We start from the raw sequence: 14774 nt of genomic DNA, 5'->3' as shown, positions 1-14774 counted from the left end.
ACCTGGAGTAGGTTACTTTGGTTTAACAGATACTTTTTAAACCAGGTTTTTCATGAAGCAAGGGCAGCTAATTGGGTGGAAATGAATATGGGACTGGAAAGGGGCCATACCTAGTGGTTATAAGGAACAAGGGCAAAATCTTCCTTTCCTAACAGGAGCCTGCTCATGTTATTAGGGGCAGGGGGTGCCTGTAGCTGATGCATTGATTGAGCCTAGCCCTCAAGGCCCAGCAGATACGGACTATCCTAAGGTTATTTCTTCCTCCTCTTAACACATACTTTTACTGGACTAAGACTAGCTCTTTATAGAACGTCCACCCCCCACCCCCCCAAGTCACATACCTGCTCAAAAAAATTAGGGGAGCAGGGCCTGACCTGTGGTGGTGCAGTGGATAAAGCGTCAACCTGGAAACACTGAGGTTGCCGGTTCAAAACCCTGGCTTGCCTGGTCAAGGCACATATGCGAGTTGATGCTTCCTGCTCCTCCCCCTTCTCTCTCTCTCTCTCTCTCTCTCTCCCCCCTCTCCTCTCTAAAATGAATAAATTAAAAAAAAATTAGGGGAGCAGGGACCATGCAGATACTCCATACTTTCAGCCTTTGGTATAGTGCATTTCCACCAATGAAATAAAAGTTGGTTTTGCATCTCATTTGCATAATAAAACAACTTTCTTTGACTTGTTGTTTGCTTTTCTGATGTTCTTGTTTAATAAAAAAAATCAAATGCTTCTTTTTTCTATTGCTTCATATTCATTTTGAAATATCCCCTAATTTTTGTGAGCAGTATACGTACATGCACCTGGGCCAGTTCTCGTTCTCCTGGGGTCTACGTGCCATATGTTTACGCTCTCCTTTTCTCCTAAGTTCTTCCCTTTTCTCTGCATCCATTCAGCCCTCCTATACTTCAAGGTCACCACAAGATCATCCTCCACATAGCCTCCCTAGAATGTTCTTTTGTCTCTCACAATTTGGCTGTGGTTCTTGTCCCATGTCATTGAGTCAGTTTTGTATGCCCACAGGATCTGTGAACTCCAGGACAGCAGAGCCATGTTGGATTCTTTTCATGTTTTGTCCACATTACCTACAATGCTCTTATTCCCTAGGTCACTTATATCTCCTTTATCATTCACTTCTGAAATGCTCATAGCTAGTTACACAAAGTTGGTGATCGATAAATGCTTGCTGAGTGGTTGATTTATCTGTAAGGTAAATTAAGGAGAACTAAATATAATCATTAAAATGATAAAAGGGTCAGCATGATCCATGAGCCTTATTTGGTTTAAACACATAAGGGACCTCGTGTACATTTCCATTTCATTTAGTTACTGACCAAGGGGGTCTGACTCTAGCCTCTCATGTTTAGTGAGAATAATTCAAATTAGCAAGCATTAAATGAGCATATTCTAAGTGTGCTTCACTGAGCTGTATCGTGGTAATGAGATCTGAGACCCTACTCCTGGAGAAGAGACTTCAGAAGACTTTATAGTCACTGGTCATTTGTTTTCTTCTTAGTCCCAATGGAAAGTGACCACAATCATGAAGTACACCCACAGGCTATTTAGGGTAAAGAAAAAATGGGGAAGGAGTTCCAAGGGGTCCAAACTAGAATGAAGGATTTCTGCTTCCAAGAGCACAAATTGATTGATTCTCAAAGTAAATACCATGGCATGTGGTAACTCAAATGACCAATTATGCAAATGGCACAGCAGTCACCAGAACCAGATGAGACCTCCAAGCAAGGGGAGCCAGCCCAAAACTCTTTCTGGGGAGCAGCCAAACCTTTAATAGTCAGGGAACAAAGTCGGCAAAGATTTCTGAGAAGAGCTAAATTTATCCAGGTTGCCTGAGGTGCTTGAGGGCATGAACTTCAGGGAAAAAAAGTCCCAATGAGGAACCACTTACATGCCAGGGAGAGAGACCAGAAAAAGACAGTACCCATGGCTGGTGAGTCACAAAAGCGAAAGAGGGAAATCTCACCAATGCTGATCAGTAGCACTTGCTTAGTCATATCGGCGTGTGTGTGGTGGGAAGGGTTGGGAAGGGGATAGGTTGAGCCACCCTGGGGATTTAGGGATAACAGAAGACCAGGAACTACATTAAGCTCCCATCGCCTCTAATGACTCACAGAAATGTAATATTTCCTCAAAACAAAACAATCAGCTGAGAGTTATAAAACAGATCAGTGCATACCCCCAGATTTGGAGCATGCAATGTCTAGGGTGCAATAATTTGGTGGTCATAATGGTAGAATCCCACCTATTGAGGGCCCACAGAGAAAATTGTGAGACCATGGTCAATCTGGATAATATTTCTAATTTGCAAGGTATTGGAGGAAGCCCAGATGAAGTGTTTCTTGCTCACTCAAGAATGGCTTTCAAGGGTACAATAGGCAGGAGGAAGTAGAAGGTAAGAGCAATTGTCGTTACATATGGGTACCTTTTTGTAAATACTGTCTCCTTCAATCCTCTGAGGTATGTATCATCCCCATTCTATAGATGAAGAGACTGAGACTCGTGGATTTTACATACTCTCAAAAGGTCACATTGATAATAATTATTGAAGTCAGAGTTAAACAGCCTGCCTAGCTCCAAAGCCCCGGCTCTTTCTTCTCCATTGCATGTTTTCTAGTTCTTCTAATCGCAGCTGGGGAGGGCCTCCAGGGAGGCCTCAGTGTAATAAGGACATGGGGGAGGAGACCAAGAGCTCCTAGCTCATAAAACTTTCTGGATCTTTGTCCAATCAAAAGGTAACAATCAACCAACACCTCTTCTAAGCCAACTCAACACTTTCCTACTTGGAATTTCTATTTTTTTTTTTTTCCAAAATGACATTTCTCTGAGAAATTGACTTAACTAGGGGAGAGGTGAAAGCCATTCATCGCCTCTTTTCCTTTGCTTTTTGCATATGATAACCTTTCTGGTCATAGCCCAGTCTCCTCGGTCTTTGCCCTCAGCACAGAGAAGCTGCATGTTTGCCCAACCTTTACACCACAGGGCTCTGAGCAGCACCGGCTCTACTCTGGATTAAGTCCACTTAACAGAGGGGTGGGTGGCCCTCTACTGAGCCTTCCAGGAAACACCTGTTCTCCCGGGTTCCGCTAGGGCCTGTGCTAGTGACAATAGTGCTAGGGTGGGGACAGAGTGGGCAGCAGCCTACCTTCCTGTAGGAAGTCCTGAAATGGTCCCACCACCTTCTCCAGGATGAACTTCAAATGCCTTTGCTCACTCTCAAATTCACCCACTTCCTCCCATCACTTCAGGCATTGGCTACACATGCTTGTAACACACGTGTAACACCTGAGAGGAAAACAGGCAACGAGAATCTCATAGCTCGGTACAAGACAGTTATTCAGAGACATTTGTAGGTCCCAGGTGCTCTTTCTCTTCTCTTGTTCTTGTCCTAAGGCTGGTATTCCTCAGGATTTTATGCTGGGTGTCTTTTCAGTGCACTCCTTCTCCGTAGGCAAGCTCATTCTTCAATATGACAGCGATCACCACTTACATGTCAACGACTCTGAAAGCTCTTTTCTCAGACTGACTCCCCTCTTGTCCACTAGACACTTCTACATGGAAGTCCCTCAGGACACAGTGACTGCTCAGTGAGTCACTGTTGAGCGCATGGACTGTCCGAACCCTAAAGGTTGGCAGCTGAGGCAGAGGTAAGCCTCTAACTTGTTGCATTTCGCAGCTCCCTTTTCACTGTTGGTGCTTCATGAGCTGTTTGGAGTGGTGGGAGGAATCACAAGTTTCAGCATCACCCCTGCGTTCAGGCCTTGCTATAATGTCTATATTTATCTGAAGACTACAGGTCCAACTCTGAGGTATGCAGTATGGAATCCCATTCAGAATGCTAGATCTGGTTCTGATGCAAATAAGCTGGGTAGCTTTGGGCAAGTCCCTTTGCCTCTCTGTGTCCCATGAGATAGTTGAATTGGATGATTCTTGAGGTTTTTGTCTGACACTTACCTTTCAGGATGAAGCATTCCAGTGCCTCTGAGTAGGACATTTTGTTCAGACTAATTAGCTGATAGTATTGCTGGGAAGAAATACTGTAAATTGCAGCACCTTGGCAAATTTTATTGTTTTTCCGTAGCTTTGTATAGACTAGTGCTTTTCAACTGTTATCCCTGGATTAGTGTCAGTCTGCGAGAAATTTCATGCCGCAAACATCAGGGTGGTTGAGAAACAATGGTCTAGAGCTCTCTGAATGATCTGAGAACTAGTTAGTTTCAACACTGTCCAAAATTTAGACTTATGTCATAGTAGGTATATACATAATAGGCTTAAAAATGAAGGTAAAAATATCCCCATCCCACATAGACACCTGTTTTTGTCCTTTACTGTCCTTTTTTTTTTTTTTTTTTTTTACAGAGACAGAGAGAGAGTCAGAGAGAGGGATAGTTAGGGACAGACAGCAGACAGACAGGAACAGAGAGAGATGAGAAGCATCAATCATCAGTTTTTCACTGCAACACCTTAGCTGTTAATTGATTGCTTTCTCATATATGCCTTGACCGCGGGCCTTCAGCAGACCGAGTAACCAACCCCTTGCTCGAGCCAGCGACCTTGGGTCCAAGCTGGTGAGCTTTTTGCTCAAACCAGATGAGCCCGCGCTCAAGCTGGTGACCTCAGGGTCTCGAACCTGGGTCCTCCCCATTTTAGTTGGACACTCTAGCCACTGCGCCACCGCCTGGTCAGGCCATTTACTATCCTTTTGCTGAACATGTACTAGTGGAAGCAGCTGTTGTCTGAGCACACGGGGCAAGTGTTTGTGTGCACAGGTGACTGTATGTAAGGAAGATGTAACTCCCGGTTGGTAACTACTTAATAAAATGTCAGGTGGACAAGTGATGCAGCTAAGTGAGTTGTCATTTTCCCAAGTATTCGCCTTGGTAGGTGCATAGTTATTCTAAAACTGTTTGGGGCTACTATTTATTTCTGATAGTAAATTAATTCAAATTTTAATCAAAGTGACATAGTCCTTGGTGAAGCAAATCAAATGTGCTAAAACACTTATCAACAGTCCAGGACCCTCCTGATCTCCCCAGAGGTAACTGCGTGAAGTCTTTCAGCTCTTTCTGGTGATAGGGTCTTCATTCTTTTTAAATAATACACTCTGTTACTACTGTCACTAGATTAATAATTGACATTATTATTATTGTTTACCATGGATGAGGTTTAAGATCTTTTATATCTTCTTTTCTTTCTCTTGTGATTCCAATTTTTCCAACAGAGAATTAAATATATACAATATTCAGTGTTTAAATTCTTATGACCACTGAAAGATTGTTCATGCTAAGCCAAGTGGTGGATATAATTTCAACCTTTTGTTTTTTCATGTAGTTCATGATTGCCTGCTTCCTCCCCCTCCTCCTCTTCTTTTGTCGATTACCTTTGTATCTATGCCTAATTCCCCTCCACCATTTCACATCCTCTCCATACACATTTCCATGTGGTCAAACCAGGTGTCTGTGGGGGATGAAGATAAGTTCACATTCCTCTTGAAGTCCCCTGTGTGTCCAGCCCCCCCCCTTTTTTTGGAGACTCCTCCAGGAGCCTCTGTCCTCCAGCTCCTCCTTGGCTTGCTTTCCCGACCAGCTGCAAGCCTGTCCACATGGGACCTGCCTTCACAGTCCAAGAATTTCCTTCATCTTTCCTTACGTTGCATCTCCTACTTCCTGGATCTCATGCCTTCCCCTTTGGTTGTGGTATGTTCTCTAAGAATTTCCTGAGAAAGGGAATTAAGTATTTTTGAAACCTTGCTTGTAGAAAATGTCTAATTCTATGCTCACATTTAACTGGGACCTTTAGTTGGGTATACATGAAAATAATTTTGCTTCAAAAAGTTTTTTTTTTTGTCTACTTGCTTCTAGAGCTGACGTTGAGAAGTCTACTGCTATTCTTATTCCTCATTTCTTTGTCTGCAACCTATTCCCCCCTCCCCCAGAAGTCTCTGTTTATCCCTAGGATGTTAAATTTCCACGATTATATTCTTTAGTGGGAGTCTTTTTTAACTCATGATGTTGTACACATGATGGGCCTTTGTCTGGAACTTTGTGTTCTTCAATTTCTTGTATTATTATTTTTTTAAATGTCTTCTCTATCATTTTTCTATTTTCTTTTTCAAACTGTTATTATTTAAAAAAAATAACTCAATTGATTTAAAAAATTTTTAATCCATCACTTTGCACATTTCTTTCTTTCTTTCTTTCTTTCTTTCTTTCTTTCTTTCTTTCTTTCTTTCTTTCTTTCCTTCTTCTTTCTTCTTTCTTTCTTTCTTTCTTTCTTCTTTTTTTTTTACCTTTTGGGGAATTCAGTCACCTTAAATTTTACATTTCCTACTGAGTTTATTGTATCTTTATGATAAACTTTTACAATGAAGCACTTTTTTTTTATTCTCATGCTTCCTTCTGTGTTCTTGCTTTTCTTTTTGGCTATAATCTTTCTCCTAACTCTTGGAGGATACCAATAATACTAATTCAATATTGATGGTAGTTTTCTGCTTTCTGAATCGCCTCTGCTTAAGGTTATTTTGTTACTGATTCTTATTATCTCCATCTTTCATGTTGGAGGGTTTTTAAAAGTATTTGACGCTTCCTACTTGTCTGTTTTTATTTAAGAGTGGGTTTGACACCTGGTGGGCCACGTTTTAGGGGGTCATCAGGTGGCAAGTAGGCTTTCATCATATTCTGAAGACAGGAACTGTAGAGCAAAGGCATGGCCATTGAAACAGGAGTCAATGAATTAGTATGGTCAAAGTTCAGTGCTTTTCCCTCTTTTGTTTTTTTATTTAATTTTAATTTTGGGGGGGTTATTCTTTTTTTTAAATTTTATTTATTCATTTTAGAGAGGAGAGAGAAAGGGAGAGAGAGACAGAGAGGGAGAGAGAGAGGAGAGAGAGACAGAGAGAGAAGGTAGGGAGGAGCTGGAAGCATCAACTCCCATATGTGCCTTGACCAGGCAAGCCCAGGGTTTCAAACCAGCGACCTGAGCATTTCCAGGTCGATGCTTTTTCCACTGCGCCACCACAGGTCAGGCGGGGTAGGGGTGGGGTGGGTGGGTTATTCTTGAAATTTAGAAATCATCAAAGGGAGTTATAAATGATTACCCCTTTGAGGTCATCTCAGATGCTGTCCGAAAGTTGGAGCCAAATGCAAGGTTGGAACTTCAACTCATTAAGCCTGAAGGGCATACCCTCTTTGGGGATGGGCACAGACAAGCAGCTGGAGAAAACAAAAGGGAGGATTACTTGGCTATTATGACTACCTAAGAATTGATAGAACTGTGCCAAGCAAGAGTGGGACTATTATTGTATAGACACAAAATCCTGGCGTTGTATGATCTCTATATTTGATTTCCAAGGGAGCAGCTTCTTGCGATATCATAATATGATTGATGCTCTTATTAGAAAGTTGTCTGCAGCAGGACAGATATGTAGGGATAAAAGTAATTACAGATAATACTGTCTGCAAATAAGTTAAAATGTCTTCTCTTGCCCTGCAAAGAAGTTTTCTGTTTTTAAATGAAAAGTGCCAGGTCTGTGCTCCCCCAGTTCCAGTTGTGGCCTGCTGTGCACATGCATCAAGTCCGTCGCTCAACCCAAGGGGACTGCTTTTCACTCTTTGACCTGCCCATTCACGTGTTCATCCAACCACCTATTCTTATTCTACCTCCCTGTCAAGACCACGTTTAAGGAGCTTTGCTCAACTATTGAATTCTACTGATTTCCCCTTTCCCTGAATACCTGCAGCATAGCTACTGACATCACACATTCTAGCATGTGGGAATTCACAACTGAGGTTGGTCTCAGGTTTAGTCACAGACACAAATGCCTCCCAAAGGCTAGGCATTTGCAACTGAAGTCTTCTCAGTGAGTCAGCTGGTAGAGTTCTGCGGACTGGAGTGAACTGGAGAATGAGTGCTCTCATTAATGGGCAGCCTCACCTTCGCTCCAGTCTATTGCTTCTGGTGGGAATGCAGGTCAAAGGTCACATATCTCCTAGTTTTTTAAGAGAAGCTAGATAGCCAGCTCTTTACATAATTAAGAAAAAAGATAGTTTAGGGCCCTGGCCAGTTGGCTCAGTGGTAGAGCATTGGCCTGGCAGTGGATGTCCTGGGTTCAATTCCCAGTCAGGGCACACAGGAGAAGCGACCACCTGCCTCTCCACACTCCCCCTTTCTCTCCTCGATTGGTTCAAGCATATCAGCCCCAGTCACTGAGGATGGCTCCATGGACCCCCGGCCTCAGGCACTAAAAATAGCTCAGTTGCTAGCTTAGCCCCAGATGGGCAGAGCATCAGCCCCAAAGGGGGTTGCTGGGTGGATCCCAGATGGGGCACATGCGGGAATCTGTTTCTTTATCTCCCCTCCTCTCACTTGGAAAAGGGAAAGTAAAAATAAAAACAAAAAAATGATGGTTCAATTTTATAGAAGCACTGTGCAGGACAAACACATGGGGCATGTACACAGCAGTTCGGCAACCTCTACCATCAGTTTCCTCTTCCCATGAGGTGATGAGCTTCTTAAGCTCATTATTTCTGTGTTCCCCAAAGCAGCTCACGCACTAACCAGTGTGCATAGTAGGTGCCTGATAAGTGCTTGTCCAACTTCTCAACACCATGTCCGAGCTAAACAAAATTATTACCTCAGCAGGCTCTCTGTAATCTGTAGGTGGTGTAAAGAAGAATCTTCCCCTAAAACTCATTTATGTATTAAAGTCTCCTCCTTGCCCCCAAATCTGGTGGGTCTTAGTGTGTTTGCCTTGCAGAGGTACATGAGATATTAATGTGTTCTCTATCGTATTTACATAAAATGCTCCCTCAACCTCCCATTGCTCTAGAGCAGGGGTAGTCAACCTTTTTATACCTACCGCCCACTTTTGTATCTCTGTTAGTAGTAAAATTTTCTAACCGCCCACTGGTTCCACAGTAATGGTGATTTATAAAGTAGGGAAGTAACTTTACTTTATAAAATTTATAAAGCAGAGTTACAGCAAGTTAAAGCAGATAATAATAATTACTTGCCAAGTACTTTATGTTGGGTTTTTGCTAAGTTTGGCAGAATAAATCTTTATAAAACAACTTACTCTAGTTAAATCTATCTTTTTATTTATACTTTGCTCTGCTACCACCCACCAAGAAAGCTGGAACGCCCACTAGTGGGCGGTAGGGACCAGGTTGACTACCACTGCTCTAAAGCTACCACTACCAGCATAAACTCATCACCTCTTTTCTGTCAATCATCCTTTCACATATAGTACTCCCTAGGACTCACTCTCAATACCAAGGCCACCAGTGACCTCTCTGATGTTACAGGACATGGTGCTAATCAGCCCTGCACATCCTCATGCCCGTCTTGAGTCAGTCTATAGTGTTTCAGGCCGTTCATTATGTCCTCCTTGAACTCCTTTGTTCCTTAGTCTTTGGGGTTCTACTTACTCCTGAATTTTCTTCAGTCTTCCTGGATGCTTCTCATTAGGCTTCTTTTCCTGCCAAATCTCTAAAATGTCAATTTTCTGCAGATTTCACTCTGGGCCCTCTCCCTCCACAGAGTCACCCGGGATGACCTCATCCTCTCCCATGACTCTCCCCTGCCCCTCGTGTATGAGTGCTGATGATGCCCAGTCCTGGCGTCTCCGCTCCCGACACATCGAATCAGCTGCCTTCCTGCAGTGTCTGTCTCCATTGATACTTCAAACTCGCACACCCAGGCCAAAGCTGAGCTCATCATTCCCAGTCTGCCTCCTGCTGCTCCTCTTCCTGCATCCCTGTTCTTTGTGAAGGGCATGCTATCACCTAGTGGCCCACACGTGAATTCCATGACTTTTTCCAAGCGTAGGACTATCCAATGACCACACAAAGGCACCTTCTTGGAATACCAACAAAACAAAACTAGGGAGCCAAAAATCATGAAAGTGTTTAGTGCTTAAAATATGTGTGCAAGTAGTCATCCTAGAAACTTTTTGGAATTCTTTGTATCTGTTTTATGGTTAGATATTACCTTTATTTTGCATGATGTACAGAGGGAGGCTGGATGGGCATAACCTTTTCCAGGGCTTAGAACCACTAAGGAAGTTCTTAACTATGACCCAGGTCATCCTCAGCCACCATTCCCCAACTTAATTGGTTCCTGAGCCCTGTTGATGTTGCCTCATTGAAAACAATTGAGCCAACTCTAATGCTACTTAGGACTTTTGCTGTCTGCTCTCTGGATGGCTGCAGCCTCACAGAGCTGTGTATTTGCTTCTTGCATATCACTCTTCTTTCTAAGATGCCTCAGTTGCAACTTAGTAAATTCAAGGGAAGTTCCAATGGCTTATCCTGGCTGACAAGGCCCTGCAGGCCCACTTGGCCTCACTTGGCCTCCTCATCTCCATACACTACTTCACTTTTAGCCTTCCCTCTGCCCTTCCCAGCTCACTCTACCCTTCCCGGCTCACTCTACCCCTCCCAGCTCACTCTACCCCTCCCAGCTCACTCTACCCTTCCCAGCTCACTCTGCCCTTCCCAACTCACTCTACCCTTCCCGGCTCACTCTACCCTTCCCAGCTCACTTTACCCTTCCCAGCTCACTCTACCCTTCCCAGCTCACTCTACCCCTCCCAGCTCACTCTGCCCTTCCCAACTCACTCTGCCCTTCCCAGCTCTGCCCCTCCTAGCTCACTCCACCCCTACCACCCCCACAGTCCCCCACCTGAGGAAACAGCATGCAGGAGAAGTGAAAGAAAAAGCAGAAAAATCTAAACTTGTGATCTCCAGAAAAGAAACTAACCCCCATTCCCAGCTCTTTGAAGCTTCCAAAAGAGGAATAAATAAATACGCAGAGATAGAACTCAGCTAGAAAATCAGTTCCTTCTGCCCCTGGGTTGTCTTTTGATCACAGCTTTTGCCCCATCAAATGCAGGTAGATTTGTCACTGGGGCTACACGCACAAGAGGGTCATTGTCTTTTTTCCCCTCAATGCTCCACTCAGTGCGAGCATCTTCACGTCACCAGCCACGAGCCAGCTTCTCAGCTGACAGAACCCATGTCTGCTGTAAACAGGGCCCAGCAGAGCGCGCCGTGCACACCGGGTCCGGCTCAGCCTTGGCTGGGGTGGTGGCGTTACTCACCAGAGCCCATCCGCTCCTCTCCCCAATGTTTTTGCCCATTTTCACCAGGGGGCTAAAATGGGAGATGAGGGGGAGGCAGGAGAACACAGAGGAGGGGGCTGTTTGTTTTCTTCTTTGTGTTAACAATGCAACATCTGTTCCCCAGCCTGGCAGCTGGACCAAAGTGAAATGATGTGAGCTTTCATTGCCCTCTGGATCAGGGGGTGGGGAGTGGGAGAAGGAAGGAGGAGGGTGCAGCGAGGGCCAAAGTGTCCCGGAACAATAGCAACAACAACAGTAATGAAATACCTTCTACACTACTTGCCAGGCTGGAAACCCAAGGAGCTGGGTAACGGGATGTTCCAGCTGATCTTCATATTGTAACTAAGGCACTGAGCAGGGATCTGTGTGCCTTTGTAGAAGAATCACCCAATTAAAAGGATAGTGTTTACCTAGTAAATATCTATTTTGGCTCATGTACTTTGATAGAAAACGTTTTTATTTACCCAAAGCTGAGAGAGGTAAAGAGAGCTGGAGAAAAAAAAAAAGGAAATGAGAGTTGGAGAGAGCACTGTGGGGAAAGAAGGGCCCACCTCCTCCTGGCTTTCCGCCTCCCTTCCTCCTGTTCCTTCTAATTCTCTGGTGTCTCAGGCTGGCATGCTCCTGGACTCGGACAGTGGGTCTTGTCTCTCTCCTCCCTCTACTCACTCTCCATGTTTTCACTTAGTGTAATGATGTGAGTACCATCTCATTTTAGGACCTTTCTATAGGATCCTAACTCTAAGGACGATTCCCAATTTATATCCCTAGCGCAGACCCTGAATTCCAGCTTCATATGTCCAAATGCCTTCTTATCTCCCAGCAGATGTCTAAAGGCAAATCCAGCCAAGCATCCCAAAAATGAGAGTCTGATGTCCCAGGACCCAATCACTCCTCCCCACTTTGTCTATTTATCACTCCATTAGTTCTTGCCTAGAGTGTCACAGCAGCTTTCGGAGCACTTGGCTTTCACGGTGTGCGCCCCCTGCTTCCTGTTCCGTCTCCTCTCAGGATAGCAGGGGTTCTGTAAAATTGTAATGCAGGTCCGCCTCTTCACAAAGCCCCAACAACTCCCCTTCTCACTCAGGGTAGAACCCAGAGTTTTTACAGTGGCCAACAGTTTCTCTCTGATGTGGCCTCCTATTAACTCTGACTTCTCACACTGTTGACTCGGCTCCAGCTTTGCTGGCCTCTGTTTCTAGAATGTGCCAGGCACACTCCCTGGCTTCTTCCTGAACTGCTCTGCTCTCTGATTTTTTTTTTTTTTTTGCTTCTCTTATCTCTTGTCTTTAGGCCTTTATCTGAGCACGTTGTAATCTCCTTTCTTAGTACATTTTTCTCTAAAACACATCTCACCTAACAAGTGATTCTTCCACTTATTTATTTTGCTCATTGCCTTCTCACAACAATGATGTAAGCTGCCTGAGGGTAGGAATCTCTGTCTGTTTTATACCCACCAGGAGCAGCAGGAGCTGTAACACAGCACAGTGAGTGCTATGTTTTGCATGTAGAAGGCACTCAATAAATATTTGATGAGTAAGTAAGTGGATGGATGCATGAGCTCTGCTACTGTTTATGGCAGGATGGCTAGAGTGCTAGAGGCCCATTCCACACCCACTAAATCAAGGAGAAAGTGCCTGTTGAGTGTTTAAGTGTAAGGTCTCTCCTCCCCTGATAACATGGTGGGCGAGGAAGGCAAGGTAGACTATTCCTGCGGACCGTTATGGCTCTTGGGAAGGGATTTGGGGCTGCTCCTAATGAAGAGCATGAACAAGGCTTCCATTCCAGTTTACAGAGCTCTCCCCTACTCCTTTTCAGAGAATGGCTAATATTAAGGATTTCTGGGCAAAGGCAGTAGATTACAGATAAAGGTGACATGGGAACTGCTGTCACTCAGAGACAAGAGGAGGAGAAGCTGAAGGATGCAGGCTGTCAGGTCTGTCAGGTCAGGGCCTAACGCCTGTCCCTTGGGAGCAGACTATAGCCCTCTCTTCTGCAATCTACCTCGGGGCCACCTGGGCTCGTGGCTTTGTTTTTTGACTCATCAGCCTTCTACCCAGGGCTGGGGAAAAAAGGAAAAAGCAACAGAGTGGTTATTCCTTCTGTTAACCAGAGCACCTTAGAGTTGCACAGTATGCTAAGAACTTCTACCTTCATTTCTTGTGCATTATTTGAGAGCCAGTCATATGCAAGGAAACTGTTCTGAGCGTTAGTGGTATTAAAGATAGCTGTAACACAGCACAGTGAGTGCTATGGAATGTTAATGGAACTAAAGCAACAGGTAGTAGGCAGATGGTATCCCCTTTTCATAGATTAGAAAACAGATTTAGAGGTTCTTGCTCAAGAATCCCTGGGGATTAGAAGAACTTCATGGACTAGATTGGAGCCCAGGTTGTCCCAGTTCAGTGCTCTGACCTTTATTTTATATTGTGTGTTATTCAAAGGTGCTTTCCTCAACATTTCATAAGCCCACACAAATTGTCACACCACTTTGTGGCATCCATCTGTGTGGTCCAGAAGCCAAAGCAAAATGGTAAGTGAACTGTGTTTGTTTTCCTCGAAGTCTGCCTGCTGAAGTTGAAGGCAGGACCTGGGCTCCTTTGATCATTTATTGGGGGTTCTGTCACTCTTGAATTTATCACAGCTCTTCCACTTACTGGTGAGTGACACTGATGAAGTTGTTTAACCTCTCTAAGCCTCAGGGTTTTTTGTTTGTTTGTTTGTTTGTATTTTTCTGAAGCTAGAAACGGGGAGAGACAGTCAGACAGACTCCCGCATGCACCCGACCGGGATCCCCCCCCCCCCGGCACGCCCACCAGGGGGCGTCGCTCTGCTGCGACCAGAGCCACTCTAGCGCCTGAGGCAGAGGCCAAGGAGCCATCCCCAGCGCCCGGGCCATCTTTGCTCCAATGGAGCCTCGGCTGCGGGAGGGGAAGAGAGAGACAGAGAGGAAGGAGGGGTGGGTTGGAGAAGCAGATGGGTGCTTCTCCTGTGTGCCCTGGCTGGGAATCGAACCCGGGACTTCTACACGCCAGGCTGACGCTCTACCACTGAAGCCTCAGGGTTTTTTATTTGTAGTATGGGGATAGTAATAGTTCCTACACCAAAAGGTTGTTATAGGGATGAATGAATGTATATTGGCAAAACACTGCATCGGTTTAGGAGGGTTGCCATGACAAAGTACCATGGACTGCATGGCTTAAACAACATGAAGTTGTTTCTCACAGTTCTGGAGGGTAGAAGTCCAAGATCAAGGTGTCAGCCAAGCTGCCTTCTCCTCAGGCCTCTCTCCTTGGCTTGTTGATGGCCACCTTCATGCTTTGTCTTCATGTGGTCTTTCCTCTGTGCACACATGCTCCTCGTGTCTATTTCTGTGTCCTAATCTCTTTTTATAAGGACACTAGTCACACAGGATTAAGGCTCACCCTAACGATTCTTTCAATTTAATTACTCATTTTGAAGGTCCTGTCTACAAATGCAGTCACATTCTAAGGTTATAGGGGTGAGGGTTTCAACATGTAAATTGGGGTGGGGTGCATAATTTAATCCAATACAAGCTACCCTAGAGCACTATTTAGCACATAGGATATTAAATAAATAAATAAAATCTTGTTTGGACCCTCATTCTCAGCCTCTACGCTTCTTAGGGG

This window comes from Saccopteryx leptura, chromosome 2 (assembly GCF_036850995.1).
Source record: "Saccopteryx leptura isolate mSacLep1 chromosome 2, mSacLep1_pri_phased_curated, whole genome shotgun sequence".
Lineage (NCBI taxonomy): Eukaryota > Metazoa > Chordata > Mammalia > Chiroptera > Emballonuridae > Saccopteryx > Saccopteryx leptura.
This window is presented reverse-complemented; position numbering follows the sequence as displayed.